Source organism: Bubalus kerabau, chromosome 16 (genome assembly GCF_029407905.1).
Source record: "Bubalus kerabau isolate K-KA32 ecotype Philippines breed swamp buffalo chromosome 16, PCC_UOA_SB_1v2, whole genome shotgun sequence".
Taxonomy (NCBI): Eukaryota; Metazoa; Chordata; class Mammalia; order Artiodactyla; family Bovidae; genus Bubalus; species Bubalus kerabau.
The window spans coordinates 19,283,037-19,297,867 of NC_073639.1; the positions used below are offsets into that span (position 1 = coordinate 19,283,037).

The 14,831-nt window shown below is 39.4% G+C and overlaps 1 protein-coding gene across 6 annotated transcripts in view; it reads left to right on the forward strand.

Moving 5' to 3' along the window:
- Nucleotides 1-14,831, forward strand: part of INPP4B (inositol polyphosphate-4-phosphatase type II B) — an 855,034-nt gene that overhangs the window by 240,976 nt on the left and 599,227 nt on the right. The gene's annotated exons all lie outside the window — the stretch shown is intronic.

The following is a 14,831-nucleotide window of genomic DNA, read 5'->3' on the forward strand; positions in this document are numbered from 1 at the left end:
GTGATTACATTACAGTGCCCAAAACTTAGCTGCCAGGAAGACCAGATAATGACAACATTTATTCTAAGTGACACATTGAACTAAAATTGGGGGTTTGTAACTAAGTGAGAAAGGATGGATATTGCTGTAGGTAATTAGCAATCTCTACCCAATGTATATTAAATGTTGTGCAGCATAATTTTTCTCTTTTTATATAGACACTAAACATACTTTTACTTTGCCAACAAAGATCCATCTAGTCAAAGCTATGGTTTTTTCAGTAGTCACGTATGGATGTCAGAGTTGGACTATAAAGAAAGCTGAGCGCCGAAGAACTGATTCTTTTAAACTCTGGTGTTGGGGAAGATTCTTGAGAGTCCCTTGGACTGCAAGGAGATCCAATCAGTCTATCCTAAAGGAAATCAGTCCTGAATATACATTGAAAGGACTGATGCTGAAGCTGAAAACCTAATACTTTGGCCACCTGACTCGAAGAACTGACTCACTAGAAAAGACCGTGACATTGGGAAAGATTGGGAGGAGAAGGGGATGGCAGAGGATGAGATGGTTGGGTGGCATCACTGACTCAATGAACATGAGTTTGAGTAAGCTCTGGGAGTTGGTGATGGCCAGGGAAGCCTGGCGTGCTACAGTCCATGGGGTTGCAAAGAGTAGGACACGACTGAGCAACTGAACTGAACTGATCTGAAATACAAAAAGGTTTCATATTTTCTTTCTGTATACAAATGTATTCTCTTAAGCATTTCCCTGGTGGCTCAGACAGTAAAGAATTCGCCAGCAATGCAGGAGACCTGGGTTCGATCCCAGGGTCAGGAAGATCCCCTAGAGAAGGAAATGGCTACCCACTCCAATATTCTTGCCTGGAGAATCCCATGGACCGAGGAGCCTGGAGGGCTGCAGTCCATGGGGTTGCAAAGAGTAGGACACTATTAAGTGACTAAGCATGCATGGGCCCTCATACTGAAGGCAGAAACAACGTGGACAGTGGCCTGCTTTTCAATACACAGGCCATTTGCAAGAGAGCCACGACTGGAAGACAATACCTGAATGTGGCTAGTTGAGAGGGACTGTTGATAGCACACCCGTATTTGTAAAGAGTGTGTACAGTCCTGCATGCACTCTGGAGTGGGCTGCCAAACCCAGTCCTTCAATAGGGACCATCCAGAGGCGAACTGAAGCATTTGATAAGTTTGTTAAGGTTTTGCACATAAATGAAGAAATAAAAGATATTTATTTTATAAATACTCAGGCAAGATATAGTATTTAATTCCTAGTTATTGTGTGTTTTATGCTTGTCATTACTTGCTTTTCCTTGGAGCAAACAAAACAAGATCTGAAATATTCTAGATTCTTATTTGTGTATCCCACCATGTATTCTGCGGTGGTCCAGAAAAACTTAGGAACAAGGGAATCACCATCAAGATCCTAGTAAATTTGAGAACTAGTGATCCTGAATCATATTTTCCTTTAAGTACTCTTGCTTTGGTGTGTCACTTTCCAATTTGCAAAGTGTTCTGATGTATTTTTTTTTCTCAACTGAGCCTCAAAAATATCCTGTTTGAACAGTATGAGACTAATATAAAATCAAATAACTTCAAAGTAGGTGATCACATGTCCTAAATTTTTAAGTACCCAAGACATGAAGCAATTTTTCCAGTGCCACACAACTACTAAGAACATACCTGAAAACACACATCTTCTGACACCTGGGAAATATTTTTTCCTAGAGTTTATCTTTATTTCAGTTCAGTCACTCAGTCATGTCCAACTCTTTGCGACCCCATGCATTGCAACATACCAGGATTCCCTGTCCTTCACCACCTCCCTGAGCTTGCTCAAACTCATGTCCATAGAGTCAGTGATGCCATCCAACCATCTTATCCTCTGTCGTCCCCTTTTCCTCCTGCCTTCAATCTTTCCCAGTGTCAGGGTCTTTTCCAATGAATCAGTTATTTACATCAGGTGGCCAAAGTAACAGAGTTTCAGCTTCAGCATCAGTCCTTCCAATGAATATTCAGGTCTGATTTCCTTTAGGATGTACTGGTTGGATCTCCTTGCAGTCGAAGGGACTCTCAAGAGCCTTCTCCAACACCACAGTACAGAAGCATCAATTCTTCGGTGCTCAGCATTTAAAAAAAATTAATTTATTTATTTTAGTTGGAGGCTAATTACTTTACAATAGTGTAGTCGGTTTTGCCATACATTGACATGAATCAGCCATGGGTGTACATGATCTCACATCCATACATGACTACTGGAAAAACCATAGCTTTGACTAGATGGACCTTTGTTGGCAAAGTAATGTCACTGCTTTTTCATATGCTGCCTAGGTTGGTCATAGCTTTTCTTCCAAGGAGCAAGCATCTTTTAAAAATCTCATGGCTGCAGCCACCATCTGCAGTGATTTTGGAGTCCAAAAGAATAAAATCTGTCACTGTTTCCATTGTTTCCCCATCTATTTGCCATGAAGTGATGGGACAAGATGCCATGATATTGGGTTTTGAATGCTGAGTTTTAAGCCAGCTTTTTCACTCTCCTCTTTCACTTTCATCAAGAGGCTCTTTAGTTCTTCTTCACTTTCAGCCATAAGGGTAGGTCATCTGAATATCTGAGGTTATTGATACTTCTCCTGGCAATCTTGATTCCAGCTTGTGCTTCATCCAGCCTGGCGTTTCTCATGATGAACTCTGCAGATAAGTTAAATAAGCAGAATCAGAATATACAGCCCTACATACTCCTTTCCCAATTTGGAACCCCTGCTGTTCCATGTCTGGTTCTAACTGTTGCTTTTTGACCTGCGTACAGATTTCTCAGGAGGCAGGTCAGGTGATCTGGTATTCCCATCTCTTGAAGAATTTTCCAGTTTGTTGTGATCCACACAGTCAATGGCTTTGGTATAGTCAATAAAGCACAAGTAGATGTTTTTTCTGGAACTCTCTTGTTTTTTCTATGATCCAATGGATGTTGGCAGTTTGATCTCTGGTTCCTCTGCCTTTTCTAAATCCAGCTTGAATATCTGGAAGTTCTCAGTTCATGTACTATTGAAGCTTGTCTTGGAGAATTTTGCGCATACATTGCTAGCATGTGAGATGAGTGCAATTGTGCGGTAGTTTGAGCATTCTTTGGCATTGCCTTTCTTTGGGATTGGAATGAAAACTGACCTTTTCCAGTCCTGTGGCCACTGCTGAGTTTTCCGAATTTGCTAGCATATTGAGTGCAGCACTTACACAGCAGCATGTTTTAGGATTTGAAATAGCTCAACTGGAATTCCATCACCTCCACTAGCCTTGTTCATAGTGATGCTTCCTAAGGCCCACTTGACTTTGCATTGCAGAATGTCTGCCTCTAGGTGAGTGATCACACTATTATGGTTATCTGGGTCATGAAGATCTTTTTTGTATAGTTCTGTGTATTCTTGCCATCTCTTGTTAATATCTTATGCTTCTGTTAGTTCCATACCATTTCTATTTTTATTTACCCAGAGATATAAACTTCAAGTATGAGAGGCATTTACTGTTAAAATGTGTGTCATTTTATCCTGAATGTTATTTATTTATCCTTTGTAATTTCAGTAAATGCATAATCTTAACAGTTATGATTATATTAGAATTACAACATCTAAAATGGTGGTCACTAGCTACTTGGGCTGTTTCAGTTAAGTAAAATGAAAACTCCACTTGTTCAATCCCACTGGCCACACTTCAGTGCTCAGTAATCAGGTATGGCTAATGACTTCTGTCTCCAACAGTGCAAATTATATAGCATTTCCCTCTCATAGAAAGTTCTATCGGACAGTGCTATATTAGCTGCTGCTGCTGTTGCTGCTGCTAAGTCGCTTTAGTCGTGTCTGACTCTGTGCAACCCCATAGACGGCAGCCCACCAGGCTCCTCTGTCCCTGGGGTTCTCCAGGCAAGAACACTGGAGTGGGTTGCCATTTCCTTCTCCAATGCATGCATACATGCTAAGTCGCTTCAGTCGTGTCTGACTCTGTGCGACCCTATGGACAGCAGCCCTCCAGGCTCCTCTGTCCACAGGATTCTCCAATCAAGAATACTGGAGTGGGTTGCCATTAAGGCTATCATATTCTTTACTGCTAGGTGAATTGTGATTAAATTCTTGTTTTGGCTGGTGCACTGGGTTGGCAGGAACAGTGAACAAACTAACAGTATCAAATGGTTTAGAAAATAGTTGACTCTTCAAGAAATATTTTTCCTATTCAAGAGAAAATGAGTATGTATAAAATTAGGATAATAAGTGCAACTAAGCAGATAATTTTTTTTTTTCAGAAAGCAGTCAGCACAATGGATATTTATAGATGGTACCCTAGATAAGCTTTTTTTTTTTTGGATCATATTTTTTATCACTGATAAAGCATTTTGAGGACAGTGTTCATTTCAGGTCCCTGTCAGTGAAGTTTTAAATACTTTGAGTTAATATGCTACCCAACAATGTGAAGTTGAGCAGGTTAATCTCTCAGAAAAGGGGGAAAGAGACATAAATACCTAGAGAAGAACAGGAAAGAAAGCTGAGTTCTGTCTTTTAGGATAAAAACATATATTTATTTATGTACATGTAATGATATGCTCACAGGCCTTCATTTTGATGCAGCTGAAACATTCAGATTCATTTCTGTGACTTTTACATGGCAATATTGGGCCTCTGACCCAATATTAGGATACTGAATTGAATTAGCCTCGCACCAGTTATTAAGCAGCTTCTGTGATCTCTGGCTTCTACACAACCTCACAGCCTTAAGGTGAATTACGTTAAGACATCGGAAAATTGTTGGAAGCATTAAGGAGGGAATCCAGTTGAGAGGCAAAGCACAGGAAAAAAACAGACAGGAATGAAGTAGTAAGTATGAATTCAGAGTAAGAAAACCTCAACACAGAGCGAGAAAAGACATTTCACAAAGCAAGATTTGAACTTCCCTTGAAGCCTAGGGGATTTTAAGAGAGAGAAAGAAAGGTAGGCTCTTCTGGATCAGTTATGAGGAGTCATGGAGATGTATGTGAATGTGCTTACATTTTGGTAAGGGTGGAGGTTAGGAATAGACCTTGGCAAGGCCTGATGGGATCTCAAAGTGTGAGCTTAATCAGTGATAATAGCATTGACTAGTGAGGTAGGATATAGCATGGATAGAGCAGAGCTTGAGAGCAAGTGGGTTGGCTGTGGATGCTGCTATCAAAAGCAGCTTTTGCTGATTTTTTTTAATGCACTCCAGTTTTATTTTTTTATAATTGGAGTATAATTGCTTTACAGTCCTGTGTTGGTTTCCACTGTATAACAATGCGAATCAGTCATATTATATAATATATATATATATATATATATATATATATATATATATATCCCCTCCCTCCCTGTGTTATATAGCAATTTCCCACTAGTTGTCTCTTTTACACATGGTAGTGGGCTTCCCCAGGGGCTCAGCAGTAAAGAATCTCCCTGCAATGCAGGAGTTGCAGGAGATGCAGGCCCGATCCCTGGGTTGAGAAGATCCCCTGGATGAGGGCATGGCAACCCACTCCAGTATTCTTGCCTGGAGAATCCCATGGATAGAGGAGCCTGGTGGGCTACAGTCCATGGGGTCACAAAGAGTCAGATAAGACTGCAGCGACTTAGCACGCAGCATGCACACGTGTATATATATCGCCATGTACCTTGAGTATTATCAACGTTACCCTCTCAGTTTGTCCCACCCTAACCTCCCCCGCTGAGCCCACAAGTCCATTCTCCACATCTGTATCTCCATTCCTTCCCTGCAGCCTGATTCATGATTGGAGGGGGACGTGACCAAACTGGTCTTTCAGGACAGTGAGAATGGCATTGAAACATGTAAAATATCATGTATGAAACGAGTTGCCAGTCCAGGTTCGATGCACAATACTGGATGCTTGGGGCTGGTGCACTGGGATGACCCAGAGGGCTGGTACGGGGAGGGAGGAGGGTGGAGGGCTCAGGATGGGGAACACATGTATACCTGGGGCGGATTCATTTTGATATTTGGCAAAACTAATACAATTATGTAAAGTTTAAAAATAAAATAAAATTAAAAAAAAAAATGAAGGGTGCTGTTCAAGGTGGATCAGATGGGGAGCAATGATGGAGACCTGAGGTTACTACTGTAACGTAGGAAGTCTCTAAATGTTTTTTGAATACCTACTCTCTTTCTGGCATTGTTATAGACACAAGGGATACAATAGAGACAAACCAGAGACTGATTTTGAGAGAAATGGGTGGAAGATTTTAAGGTAGTAAGAAAGGAAAGGGGCTTCTCAGGTATCTCAGTGGGTAAATAATCTGCCTGCAATGCAGGAGATGAGGGTTCAATCCCCGGATCCAAAAGACCCCCTAGAGGAGGGCATGGCAACCCACTCCACTATTCTTGCCTGGAGAATACCATGGACAGAGGAGCCTGGCGGGCTACAGTCCATAGGGTGACAAAGAGTCAGACGAGACTGAGCGACTGAGCATACATGCGAGAAAGCAAAGAACAGTTCCAACGTTTATAAATCCTTCATATGTTGGCAACACAAAAAGATGATTTGTTTTTTGACCATTTATATCATGTTTGTTTGTCATCCCTTGTTTTCTCCAAGCTCATTATAATGTTGAAGGTGTGATATTTCTGTGGCAGTGAGTAGAATAACTGTTCTTGTATTGGCTTTCACCTAATGCAAGATGGCCAATGAAGGGAAGAAGTCCTGGTAATTCTGGCAGCAAACTCCAAAGGAAATCTCTAGCTTTATTTTAGGAAATCTAATGGGAGGGCCCGAAGTCACTACAGCTGTTTATAATTAGAGAGCATCAGGCCCTAGGTGATTCATTCATTCATCCTCAAACAAAACAAAACACCCTGCAAAGCCTCTTAAATGCTTCCCTGCACCCTGAAGCTGTGGCGGTAAATAGGTAATGGAAAATTGTTGGGGGGGGGATTCCCTGGGGTACATAGAACCCTGTTCCATGCTGATGCCTGGCCATGCTTCATGGTGGCCTTGCCCACAGAGGGGCTGTGACCAGTTGCACCTTAGAAATATAACCACCCATATTGAAAAACAGATTATCAAATATTTAATAACTGAAGACAATAATAGAAGGTGCTTTCCTTCCCTTCATCCCAAGCAGGATATATGACTAGAAACCTCCTAATGGCAAAAGCTAATGTATTTTCTTTAAAAAAATGTATAACTCCTTTTTTCTTTTTTTTTTTTATGATTATCGACCTGTTTACTTCTACATTTATTTATTTTTTTTAGTGCTTTACAGTTTTTATTTTATTTTATTTTTTAACTTTACAATATTGTATTGGTTTTACCATATATCAAAATGAATCCACCACAGGTATACACGTACTCCCCATCCTGAACCCTCCTCCCTACTCCCTCCCCATACCATCCCTCTGGGTTGTCCCAGTGCATCAGCCCCAAGCATCCAGTATAGTGCATCGAACCTGGACTGGTGACTCGTTTCATGTATGATATTATACATGTTTCAATGCCATTCTCCCAAATCATCCCACTCTCTCCGTCTCCCACAGAGTCCAAAAGACTGTTCTATACATCAGTGTCTCTTTTGCTGTCTTGTATACAGGGTTGTCGTTACCATCTTTCTAAATTCCATATATATGCGTTAGTATACTGTATTGGTGTTTTTCTTTCTGGCTTACTTCACTCTGTATAATAGGCTCCAGTTTCATCCACCTCATTAGAACTGATTCAAATGTATTCTTTTTAATGGCTGAGTAACACTCCATTGTGTATATGTACCATAGCTTTCTTATCCATTCATCTGCTGATGGACATCTAGGTTGCTTCCATGTCCTGGCTATTATAAACAGTGCTGCGATGAACATTGGGGTACACACGTCTCTTTCAATTCTGGTTTCCTCAGTGTGTATGCCTAGCAGTGGGATTGCTGGATCATAAGGCAGTTCTATTTCCAGTTTTTTAAGGAATCTCCACACTGTTCTCCATAGTGGCTGTACTAGTTTGCATTCCCAGCAACAATGTAAGAGGGTTCCCTTTTCTCCACACCCTCTCCAGCATTTATTGCTTGCAGACTTTTGGATTGCAGCCATTCTGACTGGAGTGAAATGGTACCTCATAGTGGTTTTGATTTGCATTTCTCTGATAATGAGTGATGTTGTCTTCTCTATATTTATTCTGTGGAACAAAGCTGATATCACGTGTCAAAAATAAGCAAGTCTGTGCACAGAGGCTTTGCATATTATTAGTTTTTAACTTCTTTTGTACATAGACATCTGAAAAAACAACTTCAGAGTTCTCTAGTTTTTCTTTTGCATCAGAGTCACAGACCAGAATCCAGTGTACACTCTGTAGAGACCAAGAAATTTCAGTGCCAGACCAATGCTAGTGTCAAGCTTTGTATCCACCAGGACTGAAACACTTTGAACATGTGAAGCTACATCACATGCATAAACACATAGATGACAATTTATAAAAGCTTTGTACTCATTTATCCAAGTAGAGAGCGCTCAGAGTATGTAGCAACAAAAAAACTACCATGGTAGCCTTTGCTGTAGTTTTTTTTGTTGTTGTTGTTCAATTATACTCAATTTTGTGGCTAATTTTATGTTTAAATAAAATGTCTGCATTCTATATATTTCCATAATATTCAACAAAAAAAGGAATGGTTAAATAAATTGTTGGATATCTATAAGATGGAATTTACACAGCATTAAAGTTTGTGTTTTTATCTTTTGTTGTTGTTATTATTCTTTATTTTTATTTAAGGGCATAAGGGATATACTCATGCCAAAACATTGAATAAAAAAATGTGAGAGTATAATATTATATTTTCATTGTAATACCGTATGTGTAGGAAGAAAAAAGAATATTGCAAAATATAAGGAGTTAATAATCTTGTTAAAATGTTCTATATATTTTATTTTTTATGTTTATTCATTTGTTTATAGTTTTAGACTTTCCAATTCTACATCGAGTGTACAGTCTTTTAGAATAAGGAAAAAAAAGCAAAATTATAATTTGAAAACGTTTTTAGTTCTTTTTTTTTCTCTTGTAAAGAATTTACCTCTGATTTTCACTTAAAAGTCTTCCCCATGTACTGCAGATAGTCGACATTGTCATTTTCAGTACTTCTCATTTTATAATTTGATCTGAGTTTAGAGTTAACTGATTTCAGTATTCTTTCTCTAATGAAATGCTCATTTTGCCAGCGGCTTCCTCGTGAAATTTTAGCACTTTCAAGGCCAGAATATTGCATGTGAAAAGACTGAAAAATTCCTTTAGGTAAACAATCTTGAGATCCAAAATATTTGACAATATATATTTGAACAGCTAGCTGTGTTGTAATCTGATATTTTTAAATTGTTTAGTTCTTCTTGATGTTTGTTTAAATTGTTTAGTTCTTCTTGAAAGTTTGTCTCAGTCTCTCTCTCTTTTTATTAGAATAGTACTCATTTCCAGAACAAATTTACTGTGGAGTTAGAGGCTTTTTTTTTTTTTTTTTTCTTTCAAACTACATTCTGTTAAAGGGAGTAAGCTCCTAGCTTGGTGATACTTTAGTTACTGTTGCCTGTTACAGTTCTAGGTGTTCCAGAAAAAGGCCTGGTAGACTTAAAGATCGAGAGTAGCCTTAAAGATAGATGGTAGATATTTTACCCCAGTGAATACAAATTGTAGTGAGTTACCACTGACTGGTAAATGACACTTACCATGATATTCATTGAGTCTCCCCAAAGGGAAGATGCTTTCAGATAAAGGGGTTTACCGTGGCACAAGTCTGCTTTTGAAACCTGCTGATAGTCACCTTCCAGAATTGAATCCTGTGTTAAGAGGGGATTATTTAGTTTTTAGGATAAAGGGGAGTTCTGAGTGGCTCAAGGAGTCAGTCAAGTTAAAAATTACCTAGGTCTTTGTTATATAAAGGGCTTCCCAGGTGGTGCTAGTGATAGAGAACCCACCTGCCAATGCAGGAGATATAAGAGACTTGGGTTTGATCCCTGGATCAGGAAGATCCCAAGAAGGGCATGGCAACACATTCCAATATTCTTGCCTGGAGAATCCCATGGCAGAGGAGCCTAGCAGGCTACAGTCCACAGGATCACAAAGAGTCAGACATGAATGAAGCAACTTAGCACACACATGTGTCATCTAAATTTGCACATTTACCTCAACTATTTTTTCTTTGGATATTATCTGAAAAGCCTAAAAAAGTTAATGTGAAATGTTTAAGAACTGATATTAGCCTTGTCTAAGTCCTGAATCCAGTAAATGTTGGCACCGTTGACTTACATAATTCTCTACCTGTGGAATTATGGAATCTGCAGGGTATATTAAAACCCTCTTAATTTGGGAATTAAAGTATATATAAATAAGCAGAAAAGTCCACAAGTTCTGGTATAAGACAGTCCTTGTATTGGAGTCCTGATCTATTTGGGAAAAGTAGAGCAAGAAATTTATTCTTCCTGGTGTCCTGTACATGTTGATGTTGTAAGAGTCGGATGACATGATGTAATTCTTCCAGCTCAATACTCAGGTTCATCATAATAGAAGCTTTTAATGAAAAAACAGTGGCTCTGGAGCCCAGGCAGTAAAAGGTGTTGTTTGTTAGAGGGTAACTGAGTTGACATTAATTTTGGAGGGCAGAACAAAAAAGCAGAAAATCATGCCCTTTAATCTGTGCAGTGTGAAACCTGTAGGGATATGAGAGTGGATCTTGATGGTACAAAGTCCCTATTTTATGCCAAACAGCTGACAGGGCCAAGCTTGCTGCTTTAGCTGGTAGCAGAGAGGCCATTTGCTCAAGATTGCGGTGGTTTTAAAACCTGCAGAGTCTTTAAAACTTGGTGCCTTGGATAAATCCCAATTGGCTTTATTGTAGTTACTAGACTACAAGTGTGTAAAGAACTGTGGAGAGAAAAAATAATTTAAGTTTTTGTTACAATTTCCCTTAATTGTGTAAGAAACCAAACTTATTGGCTTAAAGCAAAACATGGTTCATTTTCATGGTCGTAATTCTGTGGGTTGCCTAGGTAGTATTTCTGCTGGTCTTTCCTGGGCTTAGTCATTTAGGGTTGTAGGTTGAGGGGGTGGCTGGCCTCTGCTTGGGGGGACTGACCTTGCTGCTGAAGCTTTCATTCTGAGCTTCTTCACATAAATGTGATCTAGTGCCTGGTTCTAAAAGGACAAAGGATTGACCTATAAACACTATCATGTGTAAAATAGATAGCTAGTGGGAAGCTGCTGTATAACACAGGAGCCCAGCCTGGCACTCTGTTATGACCCAGAGGACTGGAATGGGGGGAGGGGACGAGGGCTCAAAAGAGAGGTGATATGGTATAATTATGGTTCATTCATGTTGTTGCACAGCAGAAACCAACACAACACTGCAAAGCAATTTTCCCCCAATTGAAAAATAAGTTAAAAAAATAGAGTGAATTGCTTATCCTCTAAAAGAATAAAACATAGAAGGGGAAAGGAAAGAGCTGCTGTTACTGAATTTAGGTTTGGCTGCTTGCCACTCGAAAAGTCAATACTCCAAGACAAGTGTTGGTAGGAATGGAAAGGTTGCTTTGTTCAGGAAGTGGCAACCTGGGGAGAAGGCGGACTCATGTCCAAGAACCAACTCCAGAGATTCTGCTCGGCCATCAAAGTTTTTAAAGCGGTAATGGGAGAAAGCTCACTTAATCTTTGAAATAGAGGGTCAGAGTCATCATCATCCTCCACCGTGTGCAGGCCTGTTTGCTGACTTGTCGACTTCTTGTGATCTTTCTTCAGATTCTGTCTTGTTCACTCAGCTGGTTTGGGAGATTACTAAAGGGGAAGCTTGGGAGAAGATCTGGCCATTGTTAGTTACTTATGCTTCATTTCTACTTCTTTGATCTAAAGAATTTAATCTACAGGTTAGGCAAGGTACTGTATGATCAAAAGATTTGAAAGGTGTGCTTGGGCTGGAGATGAGTTGAGCAAGGGGGATCCTGGTTTAAAAGTGAGGTACAGTATAGCTTTGGTGAAGGGACAAGACCCAGGGATCTCCTGCAGAGAGATGCTGCCTGAAAAAAGCTGCTTACACTGCCGAGTCTCTAGGTATCACAAAACATCACTTCCTCCACATACTATTGTTGGTCAAGGTAAATCACAAAACCAGTTCAAGTTTGAGGGGAGGGAAGATAAACTCTACCTCGGAATAAGTGGCAGAATCACATGGCCAATGATCATTCTTGGAAATGGCCATCTTTTGGGGGAAAGTCTATTTCAGCATTTCATAAGGAGAAAGGGTGGATTTATGACAAAGAAAGCGATGCTATATGACCAGTAGAGGGGAACCTGCTAATGTGAAGAGTGAAAGGAAAGAGGCCCCTGGAATGACTGTCTGATGGCTTGCATACTGCTGGGTTATTCTTTACAATGGCTAGGATGACTGTATGTCCAGATTTATTTAAGACAGTGAAAATAAAACAAGAGTTCTCCTTTCCCTCTCAAAATATCCAACTTTGGTTAATGCATTTTACGTTCTCATTAAGTATAATTCAACATGTACATGTTATACCTTGAGATTCCACCATGCCATAATAAAAAGCATTTTGACTAGCCTCTGACATTTCTTCCCCACAATGGACACTTTATTACAAGAATGTATCTGAAGAGGGAGATTAGAAACACTTTCACCATCTCAGGGACTTCTGTCCCTGATATATTAGTTTGTAGCTATGGAAACTGTTAGCAAGAGGTTGCCTATGGAGTGAGATTGTTTGTTGGAGCTGCCCAGGGACTAACTTCATCCAAGAGAATCAGAAAGAAATAGGCAGAGGGCAGAGGTATCACCAAGACAGGAAAGACTCAGTATCCATCTCCCTGTCACTGAAAATCAGGGGATATGCCAAACCTCACATACTCTTAAAGTGCAGGTTCCACTAGTGATTGCAAAAATATATCTAAATGGGCATTTTACTTAAAGGAAAACACATATAAAACAAAATAATGACACCAGCAACAAAAACATAGGAAAGTCATTATACTTAAGGGTCAAAGAAATCAAAGTTAAGAAATCAAACTTAAGAGAGTGTTTTATGCTATTATATATGTCCTTTTGTTGCTTGCCAGAATACTAATATCTAAGCATTTGATATGACATATGTAATTAGTCAAGCTTCGAATCTGCCTGCCAATGCAGGAGATGGGGGTTCGATCTCTGGGTCAGAAAGTTCCCCTGGAAAAGGAAATGGCAACCCCCTCTAGTATTCTTGCCTGAGAAATCCCATGGACAGAGTAGCCTGGTGCACTGTAGTCCATGAAGTTGCAAAAGAGTTTAGACGACTTAGCTACTAAACAATAAAATGTAATCAGTCAGTGTAAAGCAATAATAAAGTGCCCCAAGTTCTGAAGTCAGATAGACTGGGTCCAAACCCAGCTCTGTTTCTGACTTGTTATGTAACTTTGGGCAAATAACTTTCTCTCCATGTTGCAGTTTTCTCATGTGAATAAATAATGATATCTACTTTCTAGGGTTTTTGTGAGACACAAAAATTAATAGAAATAAGGCACTTATAATAATAACAGGTGCAGAATAAACATTAGAAAAATATTAGCTATTATTTTATTGCTATTGGCACTAGAAACTGATACAAACCTTTTAAAATGTGAAGCAGCAATGCATGTCAAACACCACTTTGTCCCAGGAACACATTTCTAAAAACTTACCTCGTGAAATAATCCAACAGAAGGAACAAGATCTATACTCATGGGAGCATTACTTTCTTGTCATAGCAATTACTTTACTTTCCAACATTATTTAGAATACTTGAAGTACTTGGGTTAATTTATATTTTTCTCCTTAATGTTACAGATTAGAGCTGTGGATGTGAACTTTGGGGAAATCCTAAATGCACACCCATCAGTGACTAGTTAAATGTATTATTGTGATACATCCATAAAGCACATACTGTGTAGTTGTTAAAAAGAATGAGAAAAAACAAAACTAAAGATCTTTCTTTCTAATATCAGTCTTCAATAAAATGAACCAAGGCTCTCTGGAAAAATGGCTGAGTCTAAGGCATACATAAAATGGACCTAGAATGTCTTGTTCTTCCAGAAATCAAGAAAGAGCTAGCAATAACAACACATAACAGTGACAAGAACAACTCCCTGCCCCGTACACAAGCACATAATCCTGAGAATCTATCAAAGGGACCAACAGAAAGAACGTTCAGTGGCTGAAGCTGGAATAATTTGAACGACAAAATAAAATAGCATTGGATTATAACTCAAATAGTAAAATAAGCACTTATGAATCCATACAGATAGGAAGAAATAATTGAGTAAATACATAGGGGAGAATAGATAAATCTTTCTTGTAGTAGAATTGCAAATGATTTATGTAGATACTCTGCCTTCAAAAAGGTGACATGTATCTCTCACTTCTTCAGTGTGGTTGGCACACTGTGACTTTCTTCCAAAAAATTACTGCATGGAATGGAGGAAAGAAGAGTAACTTTACAGTCGAGAAAGCTGACAAAAAGGTGCCCTATCCAGGGATCAAGGTCAACATCAACAGTCATGTCATGCTGATAACATATATCCTTCATGTGCTTGATGTTATCCTTGATGTTATCCTTGATAACATATCACCTCGTGTGGTGAAAATGGCTTTTCACCTTGTGGACTTCCTCTCAACCCCAGTCTAATCGTGTGGAAAACAGTTGGGATAAATTCTAGTTGAGAAACACTCTGCAAGGCCAGTCTTCCCTGAAAGAGATCACCGAAAACTGGGAAAGTCTGAGACAGTGTCTTAGGCAAGAGGATTCTAATGGGACAGGATGCCTAAATGGAATAAAAGTGTCTTGGAT